The sequence below is a fragment of the Triticum urartu genome, chromosome 2 (assembly GCF_003073215.2).
Source record: "Triticum urartu cultivar G1812 chromosome 2, Tu2.1, whole genome shotgun sequence".
NCBI classification, from domain to species: Eukaryota; Viridiplantae; Streptophyta; class Magnoliopsida; order Poales; family Poaceae; genus Triticum; species Triticum urartu.
This window is the reverse complement of record NC_053023.1, coordinates 113,513,232-113,526,321: the sequence shown is the minus strand read 5'-3', so window position 1 is coordinate 113,526,321 and position 13,090 is coordinate 113,513,232. Positions and strand designations below refer to the sequence as shown.

The 13,090-nt window shown below is 48.8% G+C and overlaps 2 non-coding genes and 1 pseudogene across 2 annotated transcripts; 1 reads left to right on the top strand and 2 right to left on the bottom strand.

Moving 5' to 3' along the window:
* Positions 1-75: 75 nt before the first annotated feature.
* Positions 76-156, bottom strand: TRNAL-AAG. The gene has a single exon. It is a non-coding gene; the product is annotated as a tRNA-Leu (tRNA).
* A 1,819-nt stretch (positions 157-1,975) lies between these two features.
* On the top strand, positions 1,976-3,558 carry LOC125541230 (annotated as a pseudogene).
* Positions 3,559-3,626: 68 nt separating this feature from the next.
* Positions 3,627-3,707, bottom strand: TRNAL-AAG. The gene has a single exon. It is a non-coding gene; the product is annotated as a tRNA-Leu (tRNA).
* Between the last annotated feature and the right edge of the window lie 9,383 nt (positions 3,708-13,090).

Genomic DNA, 13,090 nt, shown 5'->3' with positions numbered 1-13,090 from the left:
CGGTTGATTTCGATAGAAAAAAAAAACTGTGTGTCTCTTATTTCTCTGTTAAATCTTGATCAAAAAGGATAATATTGACCAGAGTGGGATTTGAACCCACGCCCTTTCGGACCAGAGCCTTAATCTGGCGCCTTAGACCAACTCGGCCATCTGATCATTTTGTTTATTTTCCACGTGTCCTTCCTAAACTGCATCAGGCCACAAACCTCTACACCTAACACTAAAACTACTATAGTACCATTGACGGCTAAGGGAAAACCATTAGCCGTAAACTAAAGAGAAAAATTACAGTGTAGGAGGTGAAATTTGCACGCGTCTAAAAAGTGCTCCATGCTAACCAGGTCCAGTCCAGTGGCTAAACTTGTCGGATGTTGGTTTGCAACTGCTAGTAGGATAGTCAGGGAGGAAATCAGCAGGGCATGATCAGCAGCTAGCTTGTGGAGTGTTGTTTGTGTTTGAGGGAAACATTACTACAGAGATGTTGACAGTGGATTCTAGAAAACCGCTCTTTTCTCATCGGTTCATGGCACCGGAGGAGCTGGAGGTGAGTAATATAGTGCAAAACATTTTTCCAAACTTGGGATTTCACATGTGTGTGGAAGTCGATCGATGGCTTAACTGCGAAGGCACGAGGTGAAAGCTAGTACAGGAGCGTCTCCATTTGCTACTAAGGATCATTTGTTAGCTGTGACCAGCAACCCATGTTTGCCACATTTGCACAAAGCTGAAATGAACGGAGCGCGTGAATCTATCTCCGTGTCCGTATGCAGGGAGTTTTGCTTTGTGTTGCAAAAGTGGTATGGAATTTGCTGCGAAATTGCCGTGCCTCCTTTCTGAAGTATCAACAGAGTTTAGTTTGATGTTCTTTCTCTGATGAACTCCTAGTTCCCAAACATACTTTGCATTGGTTGCAATGCTAGTAGTATATGCATTACACAGCCACACCTACATGCTCGCCGTGCACAGACGGTTTACATGTAGACGCGGATCGATTGTAGTGGTTGATGTAAAAGGTGAACAAGTGGTTGGGGCATCGGTGTCACAGCCTCACTATCACAGTCACCGGCTATATATATGCACTTGTAATTAATCGGCAACATACATATGCCAACGTAAAGCCCAGATAAATAGCCAAACAGGGAAAGACCTCGGCGAACAATAAAGATGTTATCATGTGAGCCCGCGGTGCCATGTGATAATGGCAGGCAGCAAGGAAAAACCCTACTCATCTCGCGTATGCAGTACCATCTACACATGCTCCCGTGTAATCTCGCACGACATTGCATTCAACAAGCCTTTAGATTTGTGTTGTTTAATTCCTTCCCATTTTATGATCCCCTGCCAAAGGTTCCGCTCGAGTTCCGAGTGGAACTGAAAAAACACGCACCTGTTGGTGATGTCGCGTGAGAAACTATTGTAGCCATTGATGCATCGCGGTGTGCCAATCGACCTTAGGAAGGAACAATATTAGTCATTTCACGTTTCCTAAACCCTAAAAACAGGAGTAACCTTAATTATACCAAGACACACCGACACAATTGTTGTGCTGACTTCAATCACTCGTAGTGGCGATGGCATGCAGTTACGAGGAAGATAAAACGCGCTAGGGATGTATCTCTGGGCAATTGGTGCTATCTTTCCTTAGCATATTAAATATTCAAAAAAATGAGCACTGACACAACAATAATGTATGTTGTAAAAAGAATTCAAAACAAAATTTGAAACATTATGTGAGATACAAAAATAACAAAAAGAATTCAAAACAAAAATAACTAGATACGTTCCCAAAACGCGCTTGGCGGTAGAGCTTCTCTACCTTATGGGCGACCGACACGTAACCTTGCCTTTATTCCTTTCTTGCTCACTCCCTTCCGGACCATGGAGCTCCTTCCTCGCAATTCCTATGCCTCACAGCCTCCGTCACCGTATATAAATACTCCATCCTCTCGGCCACACCCCCTACACCGCACTGCAAGTCAGCAACCTACCAGCCTCGCGGCCAGTCTGCCAGTAGCCACTCAGCAACTCCCCTCTCTCGCGCTCTCTTGGTGCAGTCGTGCCGGCGCGATGGCCGCACCTTTTCTGCACCTTCTTCTGCTCGTCGTCTCTGGGGGTGCTGCAGCGGGCGGCGAGGACGAGGTGGGGCTGCCCCCGCTTGAGCTCCGAGCCATCGACGACCCGGGCCGTGGGCGCGCGTCCGTCGCTGCGGAGGAGCCGGTGCTCATCGCTGATATCTCCACGCACGACGACGAGCCGGCCGAAGTACCCCGGGTTGAGTTCCGAGGCATCGACGACTCGGGCCGTGGGCACGCGTCCGACGCGCCGGAGGAGCCGGTGTTCATGGCCGATGTCGCCACGGACGACGACGAGGCGCTTTTCGGTGGCATCGATGAGTCGGGCCATGTGCACGCGTCCGACGCGCAGGAGGAGCGGGCGTTCACGGACGTCATCTCCACGGGCGGCGGCTGCGGCCGCTTCGCCCGCCTCGTCGCCAAGACGGGGAACGCGAGCCAGCTCTTCTGGGAGCGCGTCGCGGGCGGTGGCGGTCTCACCGTATTCTGCCCCGAAGACAAGGCCCTCTCCGAGTTCGAGCCCAAGTTCCGAGGCCTCGGCGCCGACGACCGGCTCGCCGTCCTGCTGTACCACGGCGCGGCGACCACCTACGGCAGGAAGCTGTTCCAGGCCTTCGACTGGGTGTCGTTGAGCTCGCTGGCCACCGACGCGGCCACCAACAAGAGCCACGCCATCACGCTCCGCGACGACGGGGACACGGTGTGGTTGTGGCCGTCGTGCGGGAGCCGCGCTTGGGCCAGGGTGACAAAGACGGTGTCCGAAGAGGCCCCCCTCGCCGTGTACGTCGTCGACGCCGTGCTGCTGCCGAGCCACCTGCGACAGAAGCTGGATGGCGGCGACGAGCCGGCTGCTGCCGAGCCACCTGCGACAGAAGCTGGATGGCGGCGAAGGCCAACTTAAATTTTTTTTAAACACAGTACAGACGCAAGCGCTCATATAAACGCGCATATACTCATCCCTATGAACGCACACACGCACAACCCTACCCCTGTGAGCACCTCCAAGAGACTGAGCCGGCATATCATCTTAAGATTTTACGAAGTTACCGTAGGCGTCTCGTAGTCGACGGGAACGTCTCCTCCTACTGAAAGCGTATCGCCGGAATTCCTGAAATAAATCCAGGATAAATGCGAGCACCAGGATTTGAACCCTGATGGGTTGGGGATACCACTGTCCACCTAACCACTGCCAACTTAGCTGGTTAAGTTTATCTGCACTAGTAGTAGTGTGAATAATGCTGTAGAATTATGTTTGTGGTGTGCGCATGATCGAGTAGTATGTGTTTAGCTCAGCATATTATATTGCTGCAGCATGTGACAGGCGCCTCCGCAGTCTTCTGCCTCGTTATGCATCTTTGTTCAAGACTGAACGGCATGGACCCGAAATATCCGAACCTTTCTTGCTGTAATGTGAGCTGTCTGATCCTTGCATAAAGCAAAAGCAGATGTAAATCGTGGCAATTCGATTTAGCCGGTCAATGCATATCTGTGATGATTTGCATGGGGAAAAAAATACTGTATGTCTCTGTTTTCTTTAGTAAAAAAGGATAATATTGACCAGAGTGGGATTTGAACCCACGCCCTTTCGGACCAGAGCCTTAATCTGGCGCCTTAGACCAACTCGGCCATCTGATCATTTTTGTTTAATTGCCACGTGACGGTATACAATACAGCACATGATCCCAGGTAACTACTCCCATCAGGCCACAAACCTCTATGCCTGACAAGACAATGAAACTACATCAATGGCTAAGGGAAAACCATAGTCGTAAACTAGAGAGAAAAACTACGATCTACCGTACCGAAGAGTTATTCTGTAAGAGTGTGGGAAGAAAAGTTTGCATATATCTATATTTATCTATATCTATATCTATACCAATATAAAAAGACTCAAATAGACAGATCCAAACCATCTCGACCGTCAAATGATGTTATCTAGTGGTTCAAATTGCTCCAATGTTGAGCATCAAACACGTTTAACGTTCTAATTATCCATCACTGCCATTGGTTATAAACACGTTTTGACTCAACACTATCCCTTGAAATCTGCCATGTAATTAATATCCTATCATCCCACGAAAAAGTAATTGATATCTTACCAAATACCAACGTGCAACATATATATCTTACCTAATATAACGTGCAACTAATATCCTACCTAATATAAACATGCATTGCACGTACATTATTATTAGTTTGAAAAGTGCTCCAAATTAACCAGGGCCAGTCCAGTGGCCAAGCTTGTGGGATGTGTAGACAAGGGTTTGTAGGAGTGGTGTTTGTGTTCGTGGGAAACATCACTGGTGGATTATGAAAAGCAATTTCCTTGGGGTGGTTGGTGAAAGCAAATGATTTTGGAAAACCAGGTCTTTTCTCGTCAAGTCCATGTCATTGGAGCAACTGGATATACGTTACCATCCTTTTGGGCTGAAGGGCAGTGCAGTTGTAACTAGAATTGCTGAAATGACGGCAACATCTGGAACTGCTTACAAGCTTTTCGTCAGAGAGATGATTTTACTGATATGGCCTCCATAATTGGTACGTACTTTCATAATAGATGGTGATATGCAGGGCATTAGGGCTAGTGAAGTTGTAAGAATTAGTGTGGGGCGAGAGCGAGAGATGAACTAGTGTGTGGCGGTGGCCATAGCCACATTTGTCCTACAGTGTCATGTATCAAGATGAGCAAAGACGCATGGCTTCGAAACACCCAGGACCAGGAGCCAAGAAAGGAATTACTTGGGCACTGGACGTCAAGAGGCCTCGGCAGCCTATAAATTTCGACGAAGGCCCGGAGCAAGGCCTCTCAACGCGGTATGCCATGTGCACTTGTGAGCATGCGATGCCCACGAATAAATGTGGCAACCGCAAAGCACCCTCCTCACCTCGCGTATGCCCGTTTTTTTTTGAAATTGCGTATGCCCGTTTTGGCACGAAACATTGCACTCAATAAGCTTTTTTGCTTTGTGTTGTATAGTACTCCCTTCGTAAACTAATATAAAAGCATTTAGATTACTACTTTAATGTGCTAGGCGCTCTTATTAATTTACAGAGGGAGTATGTAGTAGTTCACTTCCATGCATGATAACATGACGGTGGATGAAGCTCGGGCTTCCCACGGCAGCATGGCGTAGTGCAGTCCATATCCAAGGCGGATCTGGGTCGGCGATCTCTTGGTTTTGCCACGGATTGGTTCCGATCAGAGACGGTGACGAGCGTGCGGGATCCATCCCAGCGGCTCTCGCGGTTTGGCGAGGTGGGGTGGGAGTCCTCCTCCCAGATTTCAGTGGTGGCGCATCCAGACAGTGGCCGGTGTGCCAGGGCTCCTATGGTGACATTGCTGTTGCGGTTGGTCGCCGGATCTAGGTGGCTAGATCTGGGGCTTTGAAGGCGGTCGAGACAATGCACAGATTGTCGGGTGGATTTCTTGAAACGGATCTGAGTGAAACTTGATCTTCGGTCGTTGGCCGGAGCCGGTGATGATGATGCCCTATCACCGTTTCCTTCATGAAGGCATCATCGAGGTACAAATCCCAAACCCACCCAATACCTTCGGGGGAAACCTTAGATCAGTTGATCGGATGACGGTGGCATTCATGTGTCGTTACCCCCTTGGGGCGGCATTCTTGGAGATGCACTCAGGCTTGAGGGACCATTGGATGGCTTCTTCGGTGGAGCGGTGTTTCTTTCTACATATTCATGGCGGCGGCTCTTGGCAGCATGGAGCAGCGAAGGCTTGGCGTCAGATGTGTGGTGATGGACACGCGCAGGAGGTCGACGCTGTCTGGCGTCGTGGTGGCGTCGGCGGCAGCTAGACCGGGCAAGGTAGATGCACCAGTACAGCTTTGAATATGGATTGGTGGCAGGTGGCTGCGGCGACCTCATATCCGGCAGGCGTCCTGGTTGAGGAGCACACCGGACTGATGGGTGCCCATACCCGACAAGCGTCCTGGTTGGGACCTCAGGTCTTAAATGTTCGGTTTGGCTGCGAGGTCTTTTTGATATTAAACCTAGCACTGGTATAAAAAGGGCCTATAGTCCCGGTTCGTAAGGGCCTTTAGTCCCGGTTCCTGAACCGGGACTAAAGTGTCGGTACTAATGCCCTGTACCTTTAGTCCCGGTTCAATCCAGAACCGGGACTGATGGGCCTCCACGTGGGCAGTGCGCAGAGCCCAGGCAGGAGACCCTTTGGTCCCGGTTGGTGGCACCAACCGGGACCAATAGGCATCCACGCGTCAGCATTTCTGTGGCTGGGGTTTTTGTTTTTTTTGAAAGGGGGGGGGTTTGGGGGTTTTGGGGGGTTAATTTAGGTGTTTCATATATTGTGTTAGCTAGCTATAATTAATAGAGAGAAGTGTCCTCTCTTACGTTCGTGCTTGGTCGACGCTACGTACTATACATACGTATAGAGAGGACTAGACACGCTAGTTAGCTAGTAAGCAAACGAAGAAAACAGAAGATCGTCATGAACATATATGCATACAGAGAGAAGTGATATCGACCACCTCTCCTTCTCCGAGAGATTGGTCGAACAACAAGTTCTCGTATATCTATCCGACATTACCGGCTACATATATACAATAATTATCTCTTACAAATATAATCATACGGACTCATGGTCCACATAGTATTCTCCGTCTTCAGCGATTACTTGGTCAAGAAAGAATGCCGCCAATTCCTCTTGAATTTCTTGCATGCGAGCTGGTGCTAGGAGTTCATCCCGCTTCCGAAACATCTAATTTGAAGAAGGGGGTTAATACATATATATATGAATGAATGAAACTCAATACAAATGATGGTAATAAAATAAAATTGTGAATGTTGTTATTTACGTACTTCATATTGTTCGTCAGAGTACCCGCCCCGCTCACAGGTCGTGTGGCGGATGGACTCGCAGACGTAGTATCCACAGAAATCATTCTCTTTTTCCTGCCACAACCACTTTACAAGAAATAGAGGTCAATCAAACTGATAAGCAAGAATGCTAAATGGTATTGATGAAACTAGCGCTTGAATCACTAGGAGATGCGCGGAACATGCTGCTATAGTACTTACTTTCGGGTGTCTAAATTCCAGCTCCTTCGGCAGTCCCGGAACTTTTCTGGTGAATTTTCTCCAAACCCTGCCGGACAAAGAAAACAATTACTTGATATCAGAAAATGAACAAAGTTGCTGATATGGTGGATAATGATCGATTTAACTTACTTCTTGAGGATTTCAGTCATGTCCGCATACTCCTGGGGATCTTTTCATTTAGAGTCCAAGATGGTTACTACTCCTTGCTCAAGCCTAATCTCTAGGAGAATATAGTGGAAACTGCACACGCATGCATAACTCATCAATTACATTACTATAACCTGGACTAATATATACGGAAAACCGAATATGCACAAGACAGTAACACTCACTTGAAGTTGTAAGGAAAGAGTATTATATCTTTGTTTTCATTTTTTTGAATGATCGTAGCAAGTTGGCCTCGGTATCTCCGGGATGATGTTGAACCTCAGTTGCATCTATGAGATATGTGTTAACGAACCCAATATCACCGATTTGTCTTTTCTTCAATTCGGCGATCTTCATTCTGCATAATATAGTGAGGATAATTATAAATACATGCAATGAAAGAGATGAGCTATATAGAGAGACTTAATGATAGAAGTAGTAGTACTTACAGACAGTAGCAGGTGGTCGTTGTTTTATCGAGGGCCAATTGATTGAAAAACTGATAGAACTCCTCAAATGGAATAGGCAATAGTTCAATTCCAACGAGGTCATGCTCCGGTTTAACTCTCGCATACAAAGTACTCCTCCCCCCAGACTCTCTGCAGATTTTCAAGTACCAATCATGTAATCTTCGCATCATCGTTGTTAAAGATTTTTCATCTTTGACGAGAGGCTTCCCGTACTCGTATCTGTGTATCTGCACCTCCATGGTATCATAATGTACATCGTCGGGCAGGTAATCGTCAACATTGCCATAACCGGGCACCATCCTCGGATCGACGATGTCGCTAGGCACCTTGAGGGGGGGGCATGATTGCTTCGCTTGTTCGCCGAGCTGGGCAATTTGTTTCCCAGCTGCTCGTCGTTCTTTCAGCCTTTGATCACTGACTGTACTTCCCGACCGCTCCGCTTCGACCCATGTCATTGCAATAATGCGCTCATAGTTGCCTTTCGGCGGAGACTTGGGTGGTTTTGCCAGGGCAGCCAGAGTGCGCTTCACTTTCACCGGATCTACCTTCTCCTCCGGAGGTGGATGTCTCTTTGCTCTCAACCCTTGAAACCAGTCATCCACTTCGGTTTGCGCGATCTCGGCGTTGTCCTCCGGGGTCCTCTCATATGGTAACTTCTCTGGAGTCTTCAGAGAAGGACCGAATCTGTATGTCCTCCCGCCTCTGGTTGTACTGCTAGACGCCGACCGAGCAGACGGAGCGGTTGTCTTCTTTACTTGCTTACGAGGCGGAGGAGAAGGACTACGACGCGCCGGAGCAGCTGGAGCAGCGGCAGGTCTCTTCCGCCCTTGCTGACGAGGCGGAGAAGGAGGAGGCTGGCTGCTCGGGCGCGTCGGCGCAGGCGGAGAAGGAGGCGGAGTGCCGCCACGCGCCGGAGAAGGAGCCGGCCGAGGGCCCTGATCGTCACTCGCCGGAGGAGGAGGCGGTGGAGGAGGCGGAGTGCCCTGACTCGCCGGAGGAGGAGGAGGAGGCGGAGGCGTCCAGTTCGGAAGGTTGATGAGCTCCTTCCGCCATAGGCATGGAGTCTTCAGAGCAGACCCCAGCCGAGTCTCCCCTTCACCGGTAGGGTGGTCAAGCTGGAGGTCCTCAAATCCCTCCGTTATTTCATCCACCATCACCCTAGCATATCCTTCTGGAATCGGCCGGCAGTGAAAAGTTGCGCCGGGTTCAGTAGGATAAACAGAGCCAACAGCCGCCTTGACCTTCAAATTCATCCATTGCGTCATAAGGTGGCAATTTTGAGACTCCGTGATAGCATCCACGAGATAGCTGGCAGGAGCCATCAAGGCATGCTCCGGCTGAAGCAGCTCGGTGGAAGCCACGCTGCGTCTGCGCTGAGATGGCGGGGTAGCTTCGGGGGAGGCTTCGGCAGTACGTTTGCTGCGATTTGCTTCTCGTTCCTCTATCGCGTCTACCCTTGCTTGCAGCGCCTGCATTTGGGTCTGCTGCACTTTTTTCCTCCTCTCATGGGATTTGTAACCGCCTGTGTCCGGAAACCCAAACTTCCACGGAATGGAGCCTGGCGTGCCTCGTGTCTGTCCAGGGTGCTCAGGATTCCCGAGGGCCATTGTGAGCTCGTCGTTCTCTCTGTCTGGAAAGAACTTCCCTTGCTGCGCTGCTTCGATATACTGCTTAAGCTTCCTGACTGGTATGTCCATTTGATCGTTCGTCCAAATGCACTTCCCTGTTACAGGGTCCAAGGTTCCGCCAGCCCCGAAGAACCAAGTTCGGCAACGGTCTGGCCAGCTAATTGTCTCTGGTTCGATCCCTTTATCAACCAGATCATTCTCAGTCTTGGCTCACTTAGGCCGGGCTACGAGGTAGCCACCTGACCCCGTGCGATGGTGAAGCTTCTTCTTCGCAGCATTTTGCTTGTTTGTCGCCGACATCTTCTTACTCTTTTCCGATGTCTTGTGGGCCACAAATGCGGGCCAGTGATCTCTGATCTTCTCATATCTGCCCTTGAATTCTGGTGTCTCATTATTTTCGACAAACTTATTCAGCTCTTTCTTCCACCTCCTGAATAGTTCTGCCATCCTCTTAAGAGCAAAAGACTTGATTAATCGCTCTTTAACTGGGTTCTCTGGATTATCCTTTGGCGGTAGCGTGAAATTTGACTTCAGCTCAGTCCAAAGATCATTTTTCTGCATATCATTGACATAAGACACCTCAGGGTCTTCTGTAGCCGGCTTAAACCATTGCTGGATGCTTATCGGGATCTTGTCCCTAACCAGAACCCCGCACTGAGCAACAAATGCGTTCTTTGTTCGGATGGGTTCAATCGGTTGGCCGTCGGGCACGATCGCTATGATCTCAAACTTTTCATCTGAGCTCAACTTTTTCTTCGGGCCTCGTCTCTTTACCGAAGTTGTGCTCGATCCGGAAGGCTAGAAAAAAGAACAAAGACTTAATTAATATGTGTACATACCAAAACAATGAATGCATCAATCAGCTAGTCAGCACAGGCTTAACTAATATATATACCTGGCCGGACTCGGTTCGGTCACCGGAGCCGTCATCACGGTCTCCTTCTTGCACCGGCATTGGGTCACCGGAGCCGTCCTCATGTTCTTCTTATTGCACCGGCATTAGGTCACCGTAGCCAGCTTCTTCACCCTCTCCTTCCAGACCATCGGTGTCGTTGAGAAACAACGAGACGGCATCACTTCCTTCTGCGATTATGTCCCTCAACAACGCTTTTTTTCCTTCGTCTCGGGTGGTGTCCATAGTTTCTACAAATATTTACAACATGGCAATTATTATTCAAACATGACAGATGGATATATTAGTGCCAAACGTAGAACTAGCTACCTAATCATAGTAAGGAATCATATATATTAATTAGTGGCCTCGATGCTGCTTCTCTAGGGTTTGGGGTGGCCTCGACAACGCTTCAAGGGTTTGGGGTGGCCTCGAGAACGCTTCAAGGAGGGGGTAATATCGACCCCTCACGTGTTGAAGCTATCGGGAGGGGGTATATATCGACAACGACGACACTACATCTATATGTCCCTCGACGACCCTCGTTCCCGATAAAAAAAGAGGAAGAAGAAGAAAAAAAAGAGGAGAAGAAAGAATAGACGAGAAGAACTCCTCTATTCTTTCTTCTCCTCTTTTTTTTCTTATTCCTCTTCTTTTTTTATCCTCTTCTTCCTCTCATGTTCGAGAGGATCGCCGAGGGGTCGGGAGGTTGCCTAGTGTCAAAGGATTCAACAAAACCATGTCTTCATCATTAGGTGAAAGTAACAGGTGCATGATGGTACGAAGCTCTCCAAAGTTATTTTGGAACGGAGTCCTAGATAGGATAATTCGCTTTTTGGTACAAAGTTCAGCAAGAACCTTCCAAATATCGTTATTTGGAAGGCCTTCCAAATAGGATAATTCCCTTTTTGGTACAAAGTTCGGGAGGGGGTATATATCGAACCTCTACCCTAGTTCCCGACCCTCGCCCCTCGAACCCTCGGTGACCCTTGAACCTCTACCCTATAGTTTCCGACCCTCGCCCCTTGAACCCTTGGTGACCCCCCCTCATGTCGAAGTTATCAGAGAGGGGGTATATCGACCCCCCACCCTCATGTAAGAAGAGGAAAAAAGAACGAAGAAGAAAATAGAGGAGAAGAAGAAAGGAATATAGGAGAAGACCGAAGAAAAAAAAGAAGTCTTCCTCTTCTTATTTTCCTTTTTCCACTCCTTCCTTTTCTTCTTCTTCTTCTTCCTCTTTTCTTCCTTTTCCTTATTTTACTTTTTCCTCTACACTAACCTAAAATCGATATCTACTAATTAACAACCTAAATAAAAAAATGAATACATATATGAAAAAAAAACATCATATGAAAAAAACATTTTTGACATATTTAGCATATTCTAAATTTTCCTAACTCTTTTACAACCAAAAAAATTACTCCAACTTCATGACAGTACCCACAATCCGTTTCACCAAAAACCTTCTAATCCATAGTTCAAAATTTTCAAATTTCATTCAAATGAAATTTGAATCGGATTCAAATAACTTGTTGAAAACCTATCCTAAACCTCTCCAAAAATTCTGAAATTTTGCCATCGCCTTTGTCTTGCATCAGTACCTCACCACAATTTTTTTTTAAAATTCCAAAAATGCCCAAAGCCATCTGGCATTTCATCAAACACCTTCTATATGGACAAAAAAATTCAGAAATTCCAAAAAATTCAGAAAAGTGGACAGTGTGTTGCTGCTGCTCCACTTCTCCTATCCTCTACTTCTCCTCTACTTCTGCTCTTCAATGCATCGGGGCCGGCGGCGACCATGGAGCAAGGGCGGAGCAAGGGGCGCTCGGGCGCAAGAGTGGCACTCTTGAGGGGGGCTCACTTTGAGGGGGCCGGCGACGGCTGGAGTCCGGCGACGAGGACGGCGGGCTCGGGGCGGCATGCGGTGACGGGGACGGCAGCCTCGGGGCGGCACGCGGTGACGGGGACAATGAGGCGGGCTCGGGGAGGCACGCGGCGACGGGGACGAGGGCGGCGGGCTCAGGGATGCCGGCGACGAGGACGGCGCGGGCTCAGGGAGGTGACGACGTGGTCCGGAGGGCTCGGTGGCGACGAGGACGAGGAGCAGCCTGGCGGCGTCGTCGGAGGAGAGGACGAGGAGATCGATCGAACTGAATCGAGAATTTCACAAGTGTTGGCTTATATAGCCAGAGCACTAGTCCCGGTTCGTGAAACCAACCGGGACTAATGCCCCTCTTTAGTCCCGGTTGGTGCCACCAACCGGGACCAAAGGCCAATTTTCAGCAGCCCAAAGGGTGGGAAGCGGCGGCCTTTGGTCCCGGTTGGTGCCACCAACCGGGACTAAAGGGGGGCATTGGTCACGGTTGGTGCCACGAACCGTGACCAATGCCCCCTTTAGTCCCGGTTGGTGCCACCAACCGGGACCAATGGCCTTGTGCTGCCCCGCGCCCAAAAGTTTAGTCCCACCTCGCTAGTTGAGAGGGCTCGGGAGTGGTTTATAAGCGCTGCTGCGCCCACCCTCCCGAGCTCCTCTCAACTGCAGGCTTTCGGGCCTAATCTGTCACTACAATGCCTGTGGGCCTACTGGGCCTGTTGCGGGCCTGAATCCTGGCCCATGGTAGGGTTTCTAGTCGTATTCAGGCCGTGGTGGCCCAGTAGGTGGCATTTTTTTGTTTTTTGTTGCTTTATTTATTTTTCTTTTGTTTTTTGCTTTATTTTTTAATTCTTTATGCTTTTAGTTTTAGAAAAATTATAAACTTTTTGTTAATGCCATTAGTTTTCAAATTTGAAAACACTTTTTTG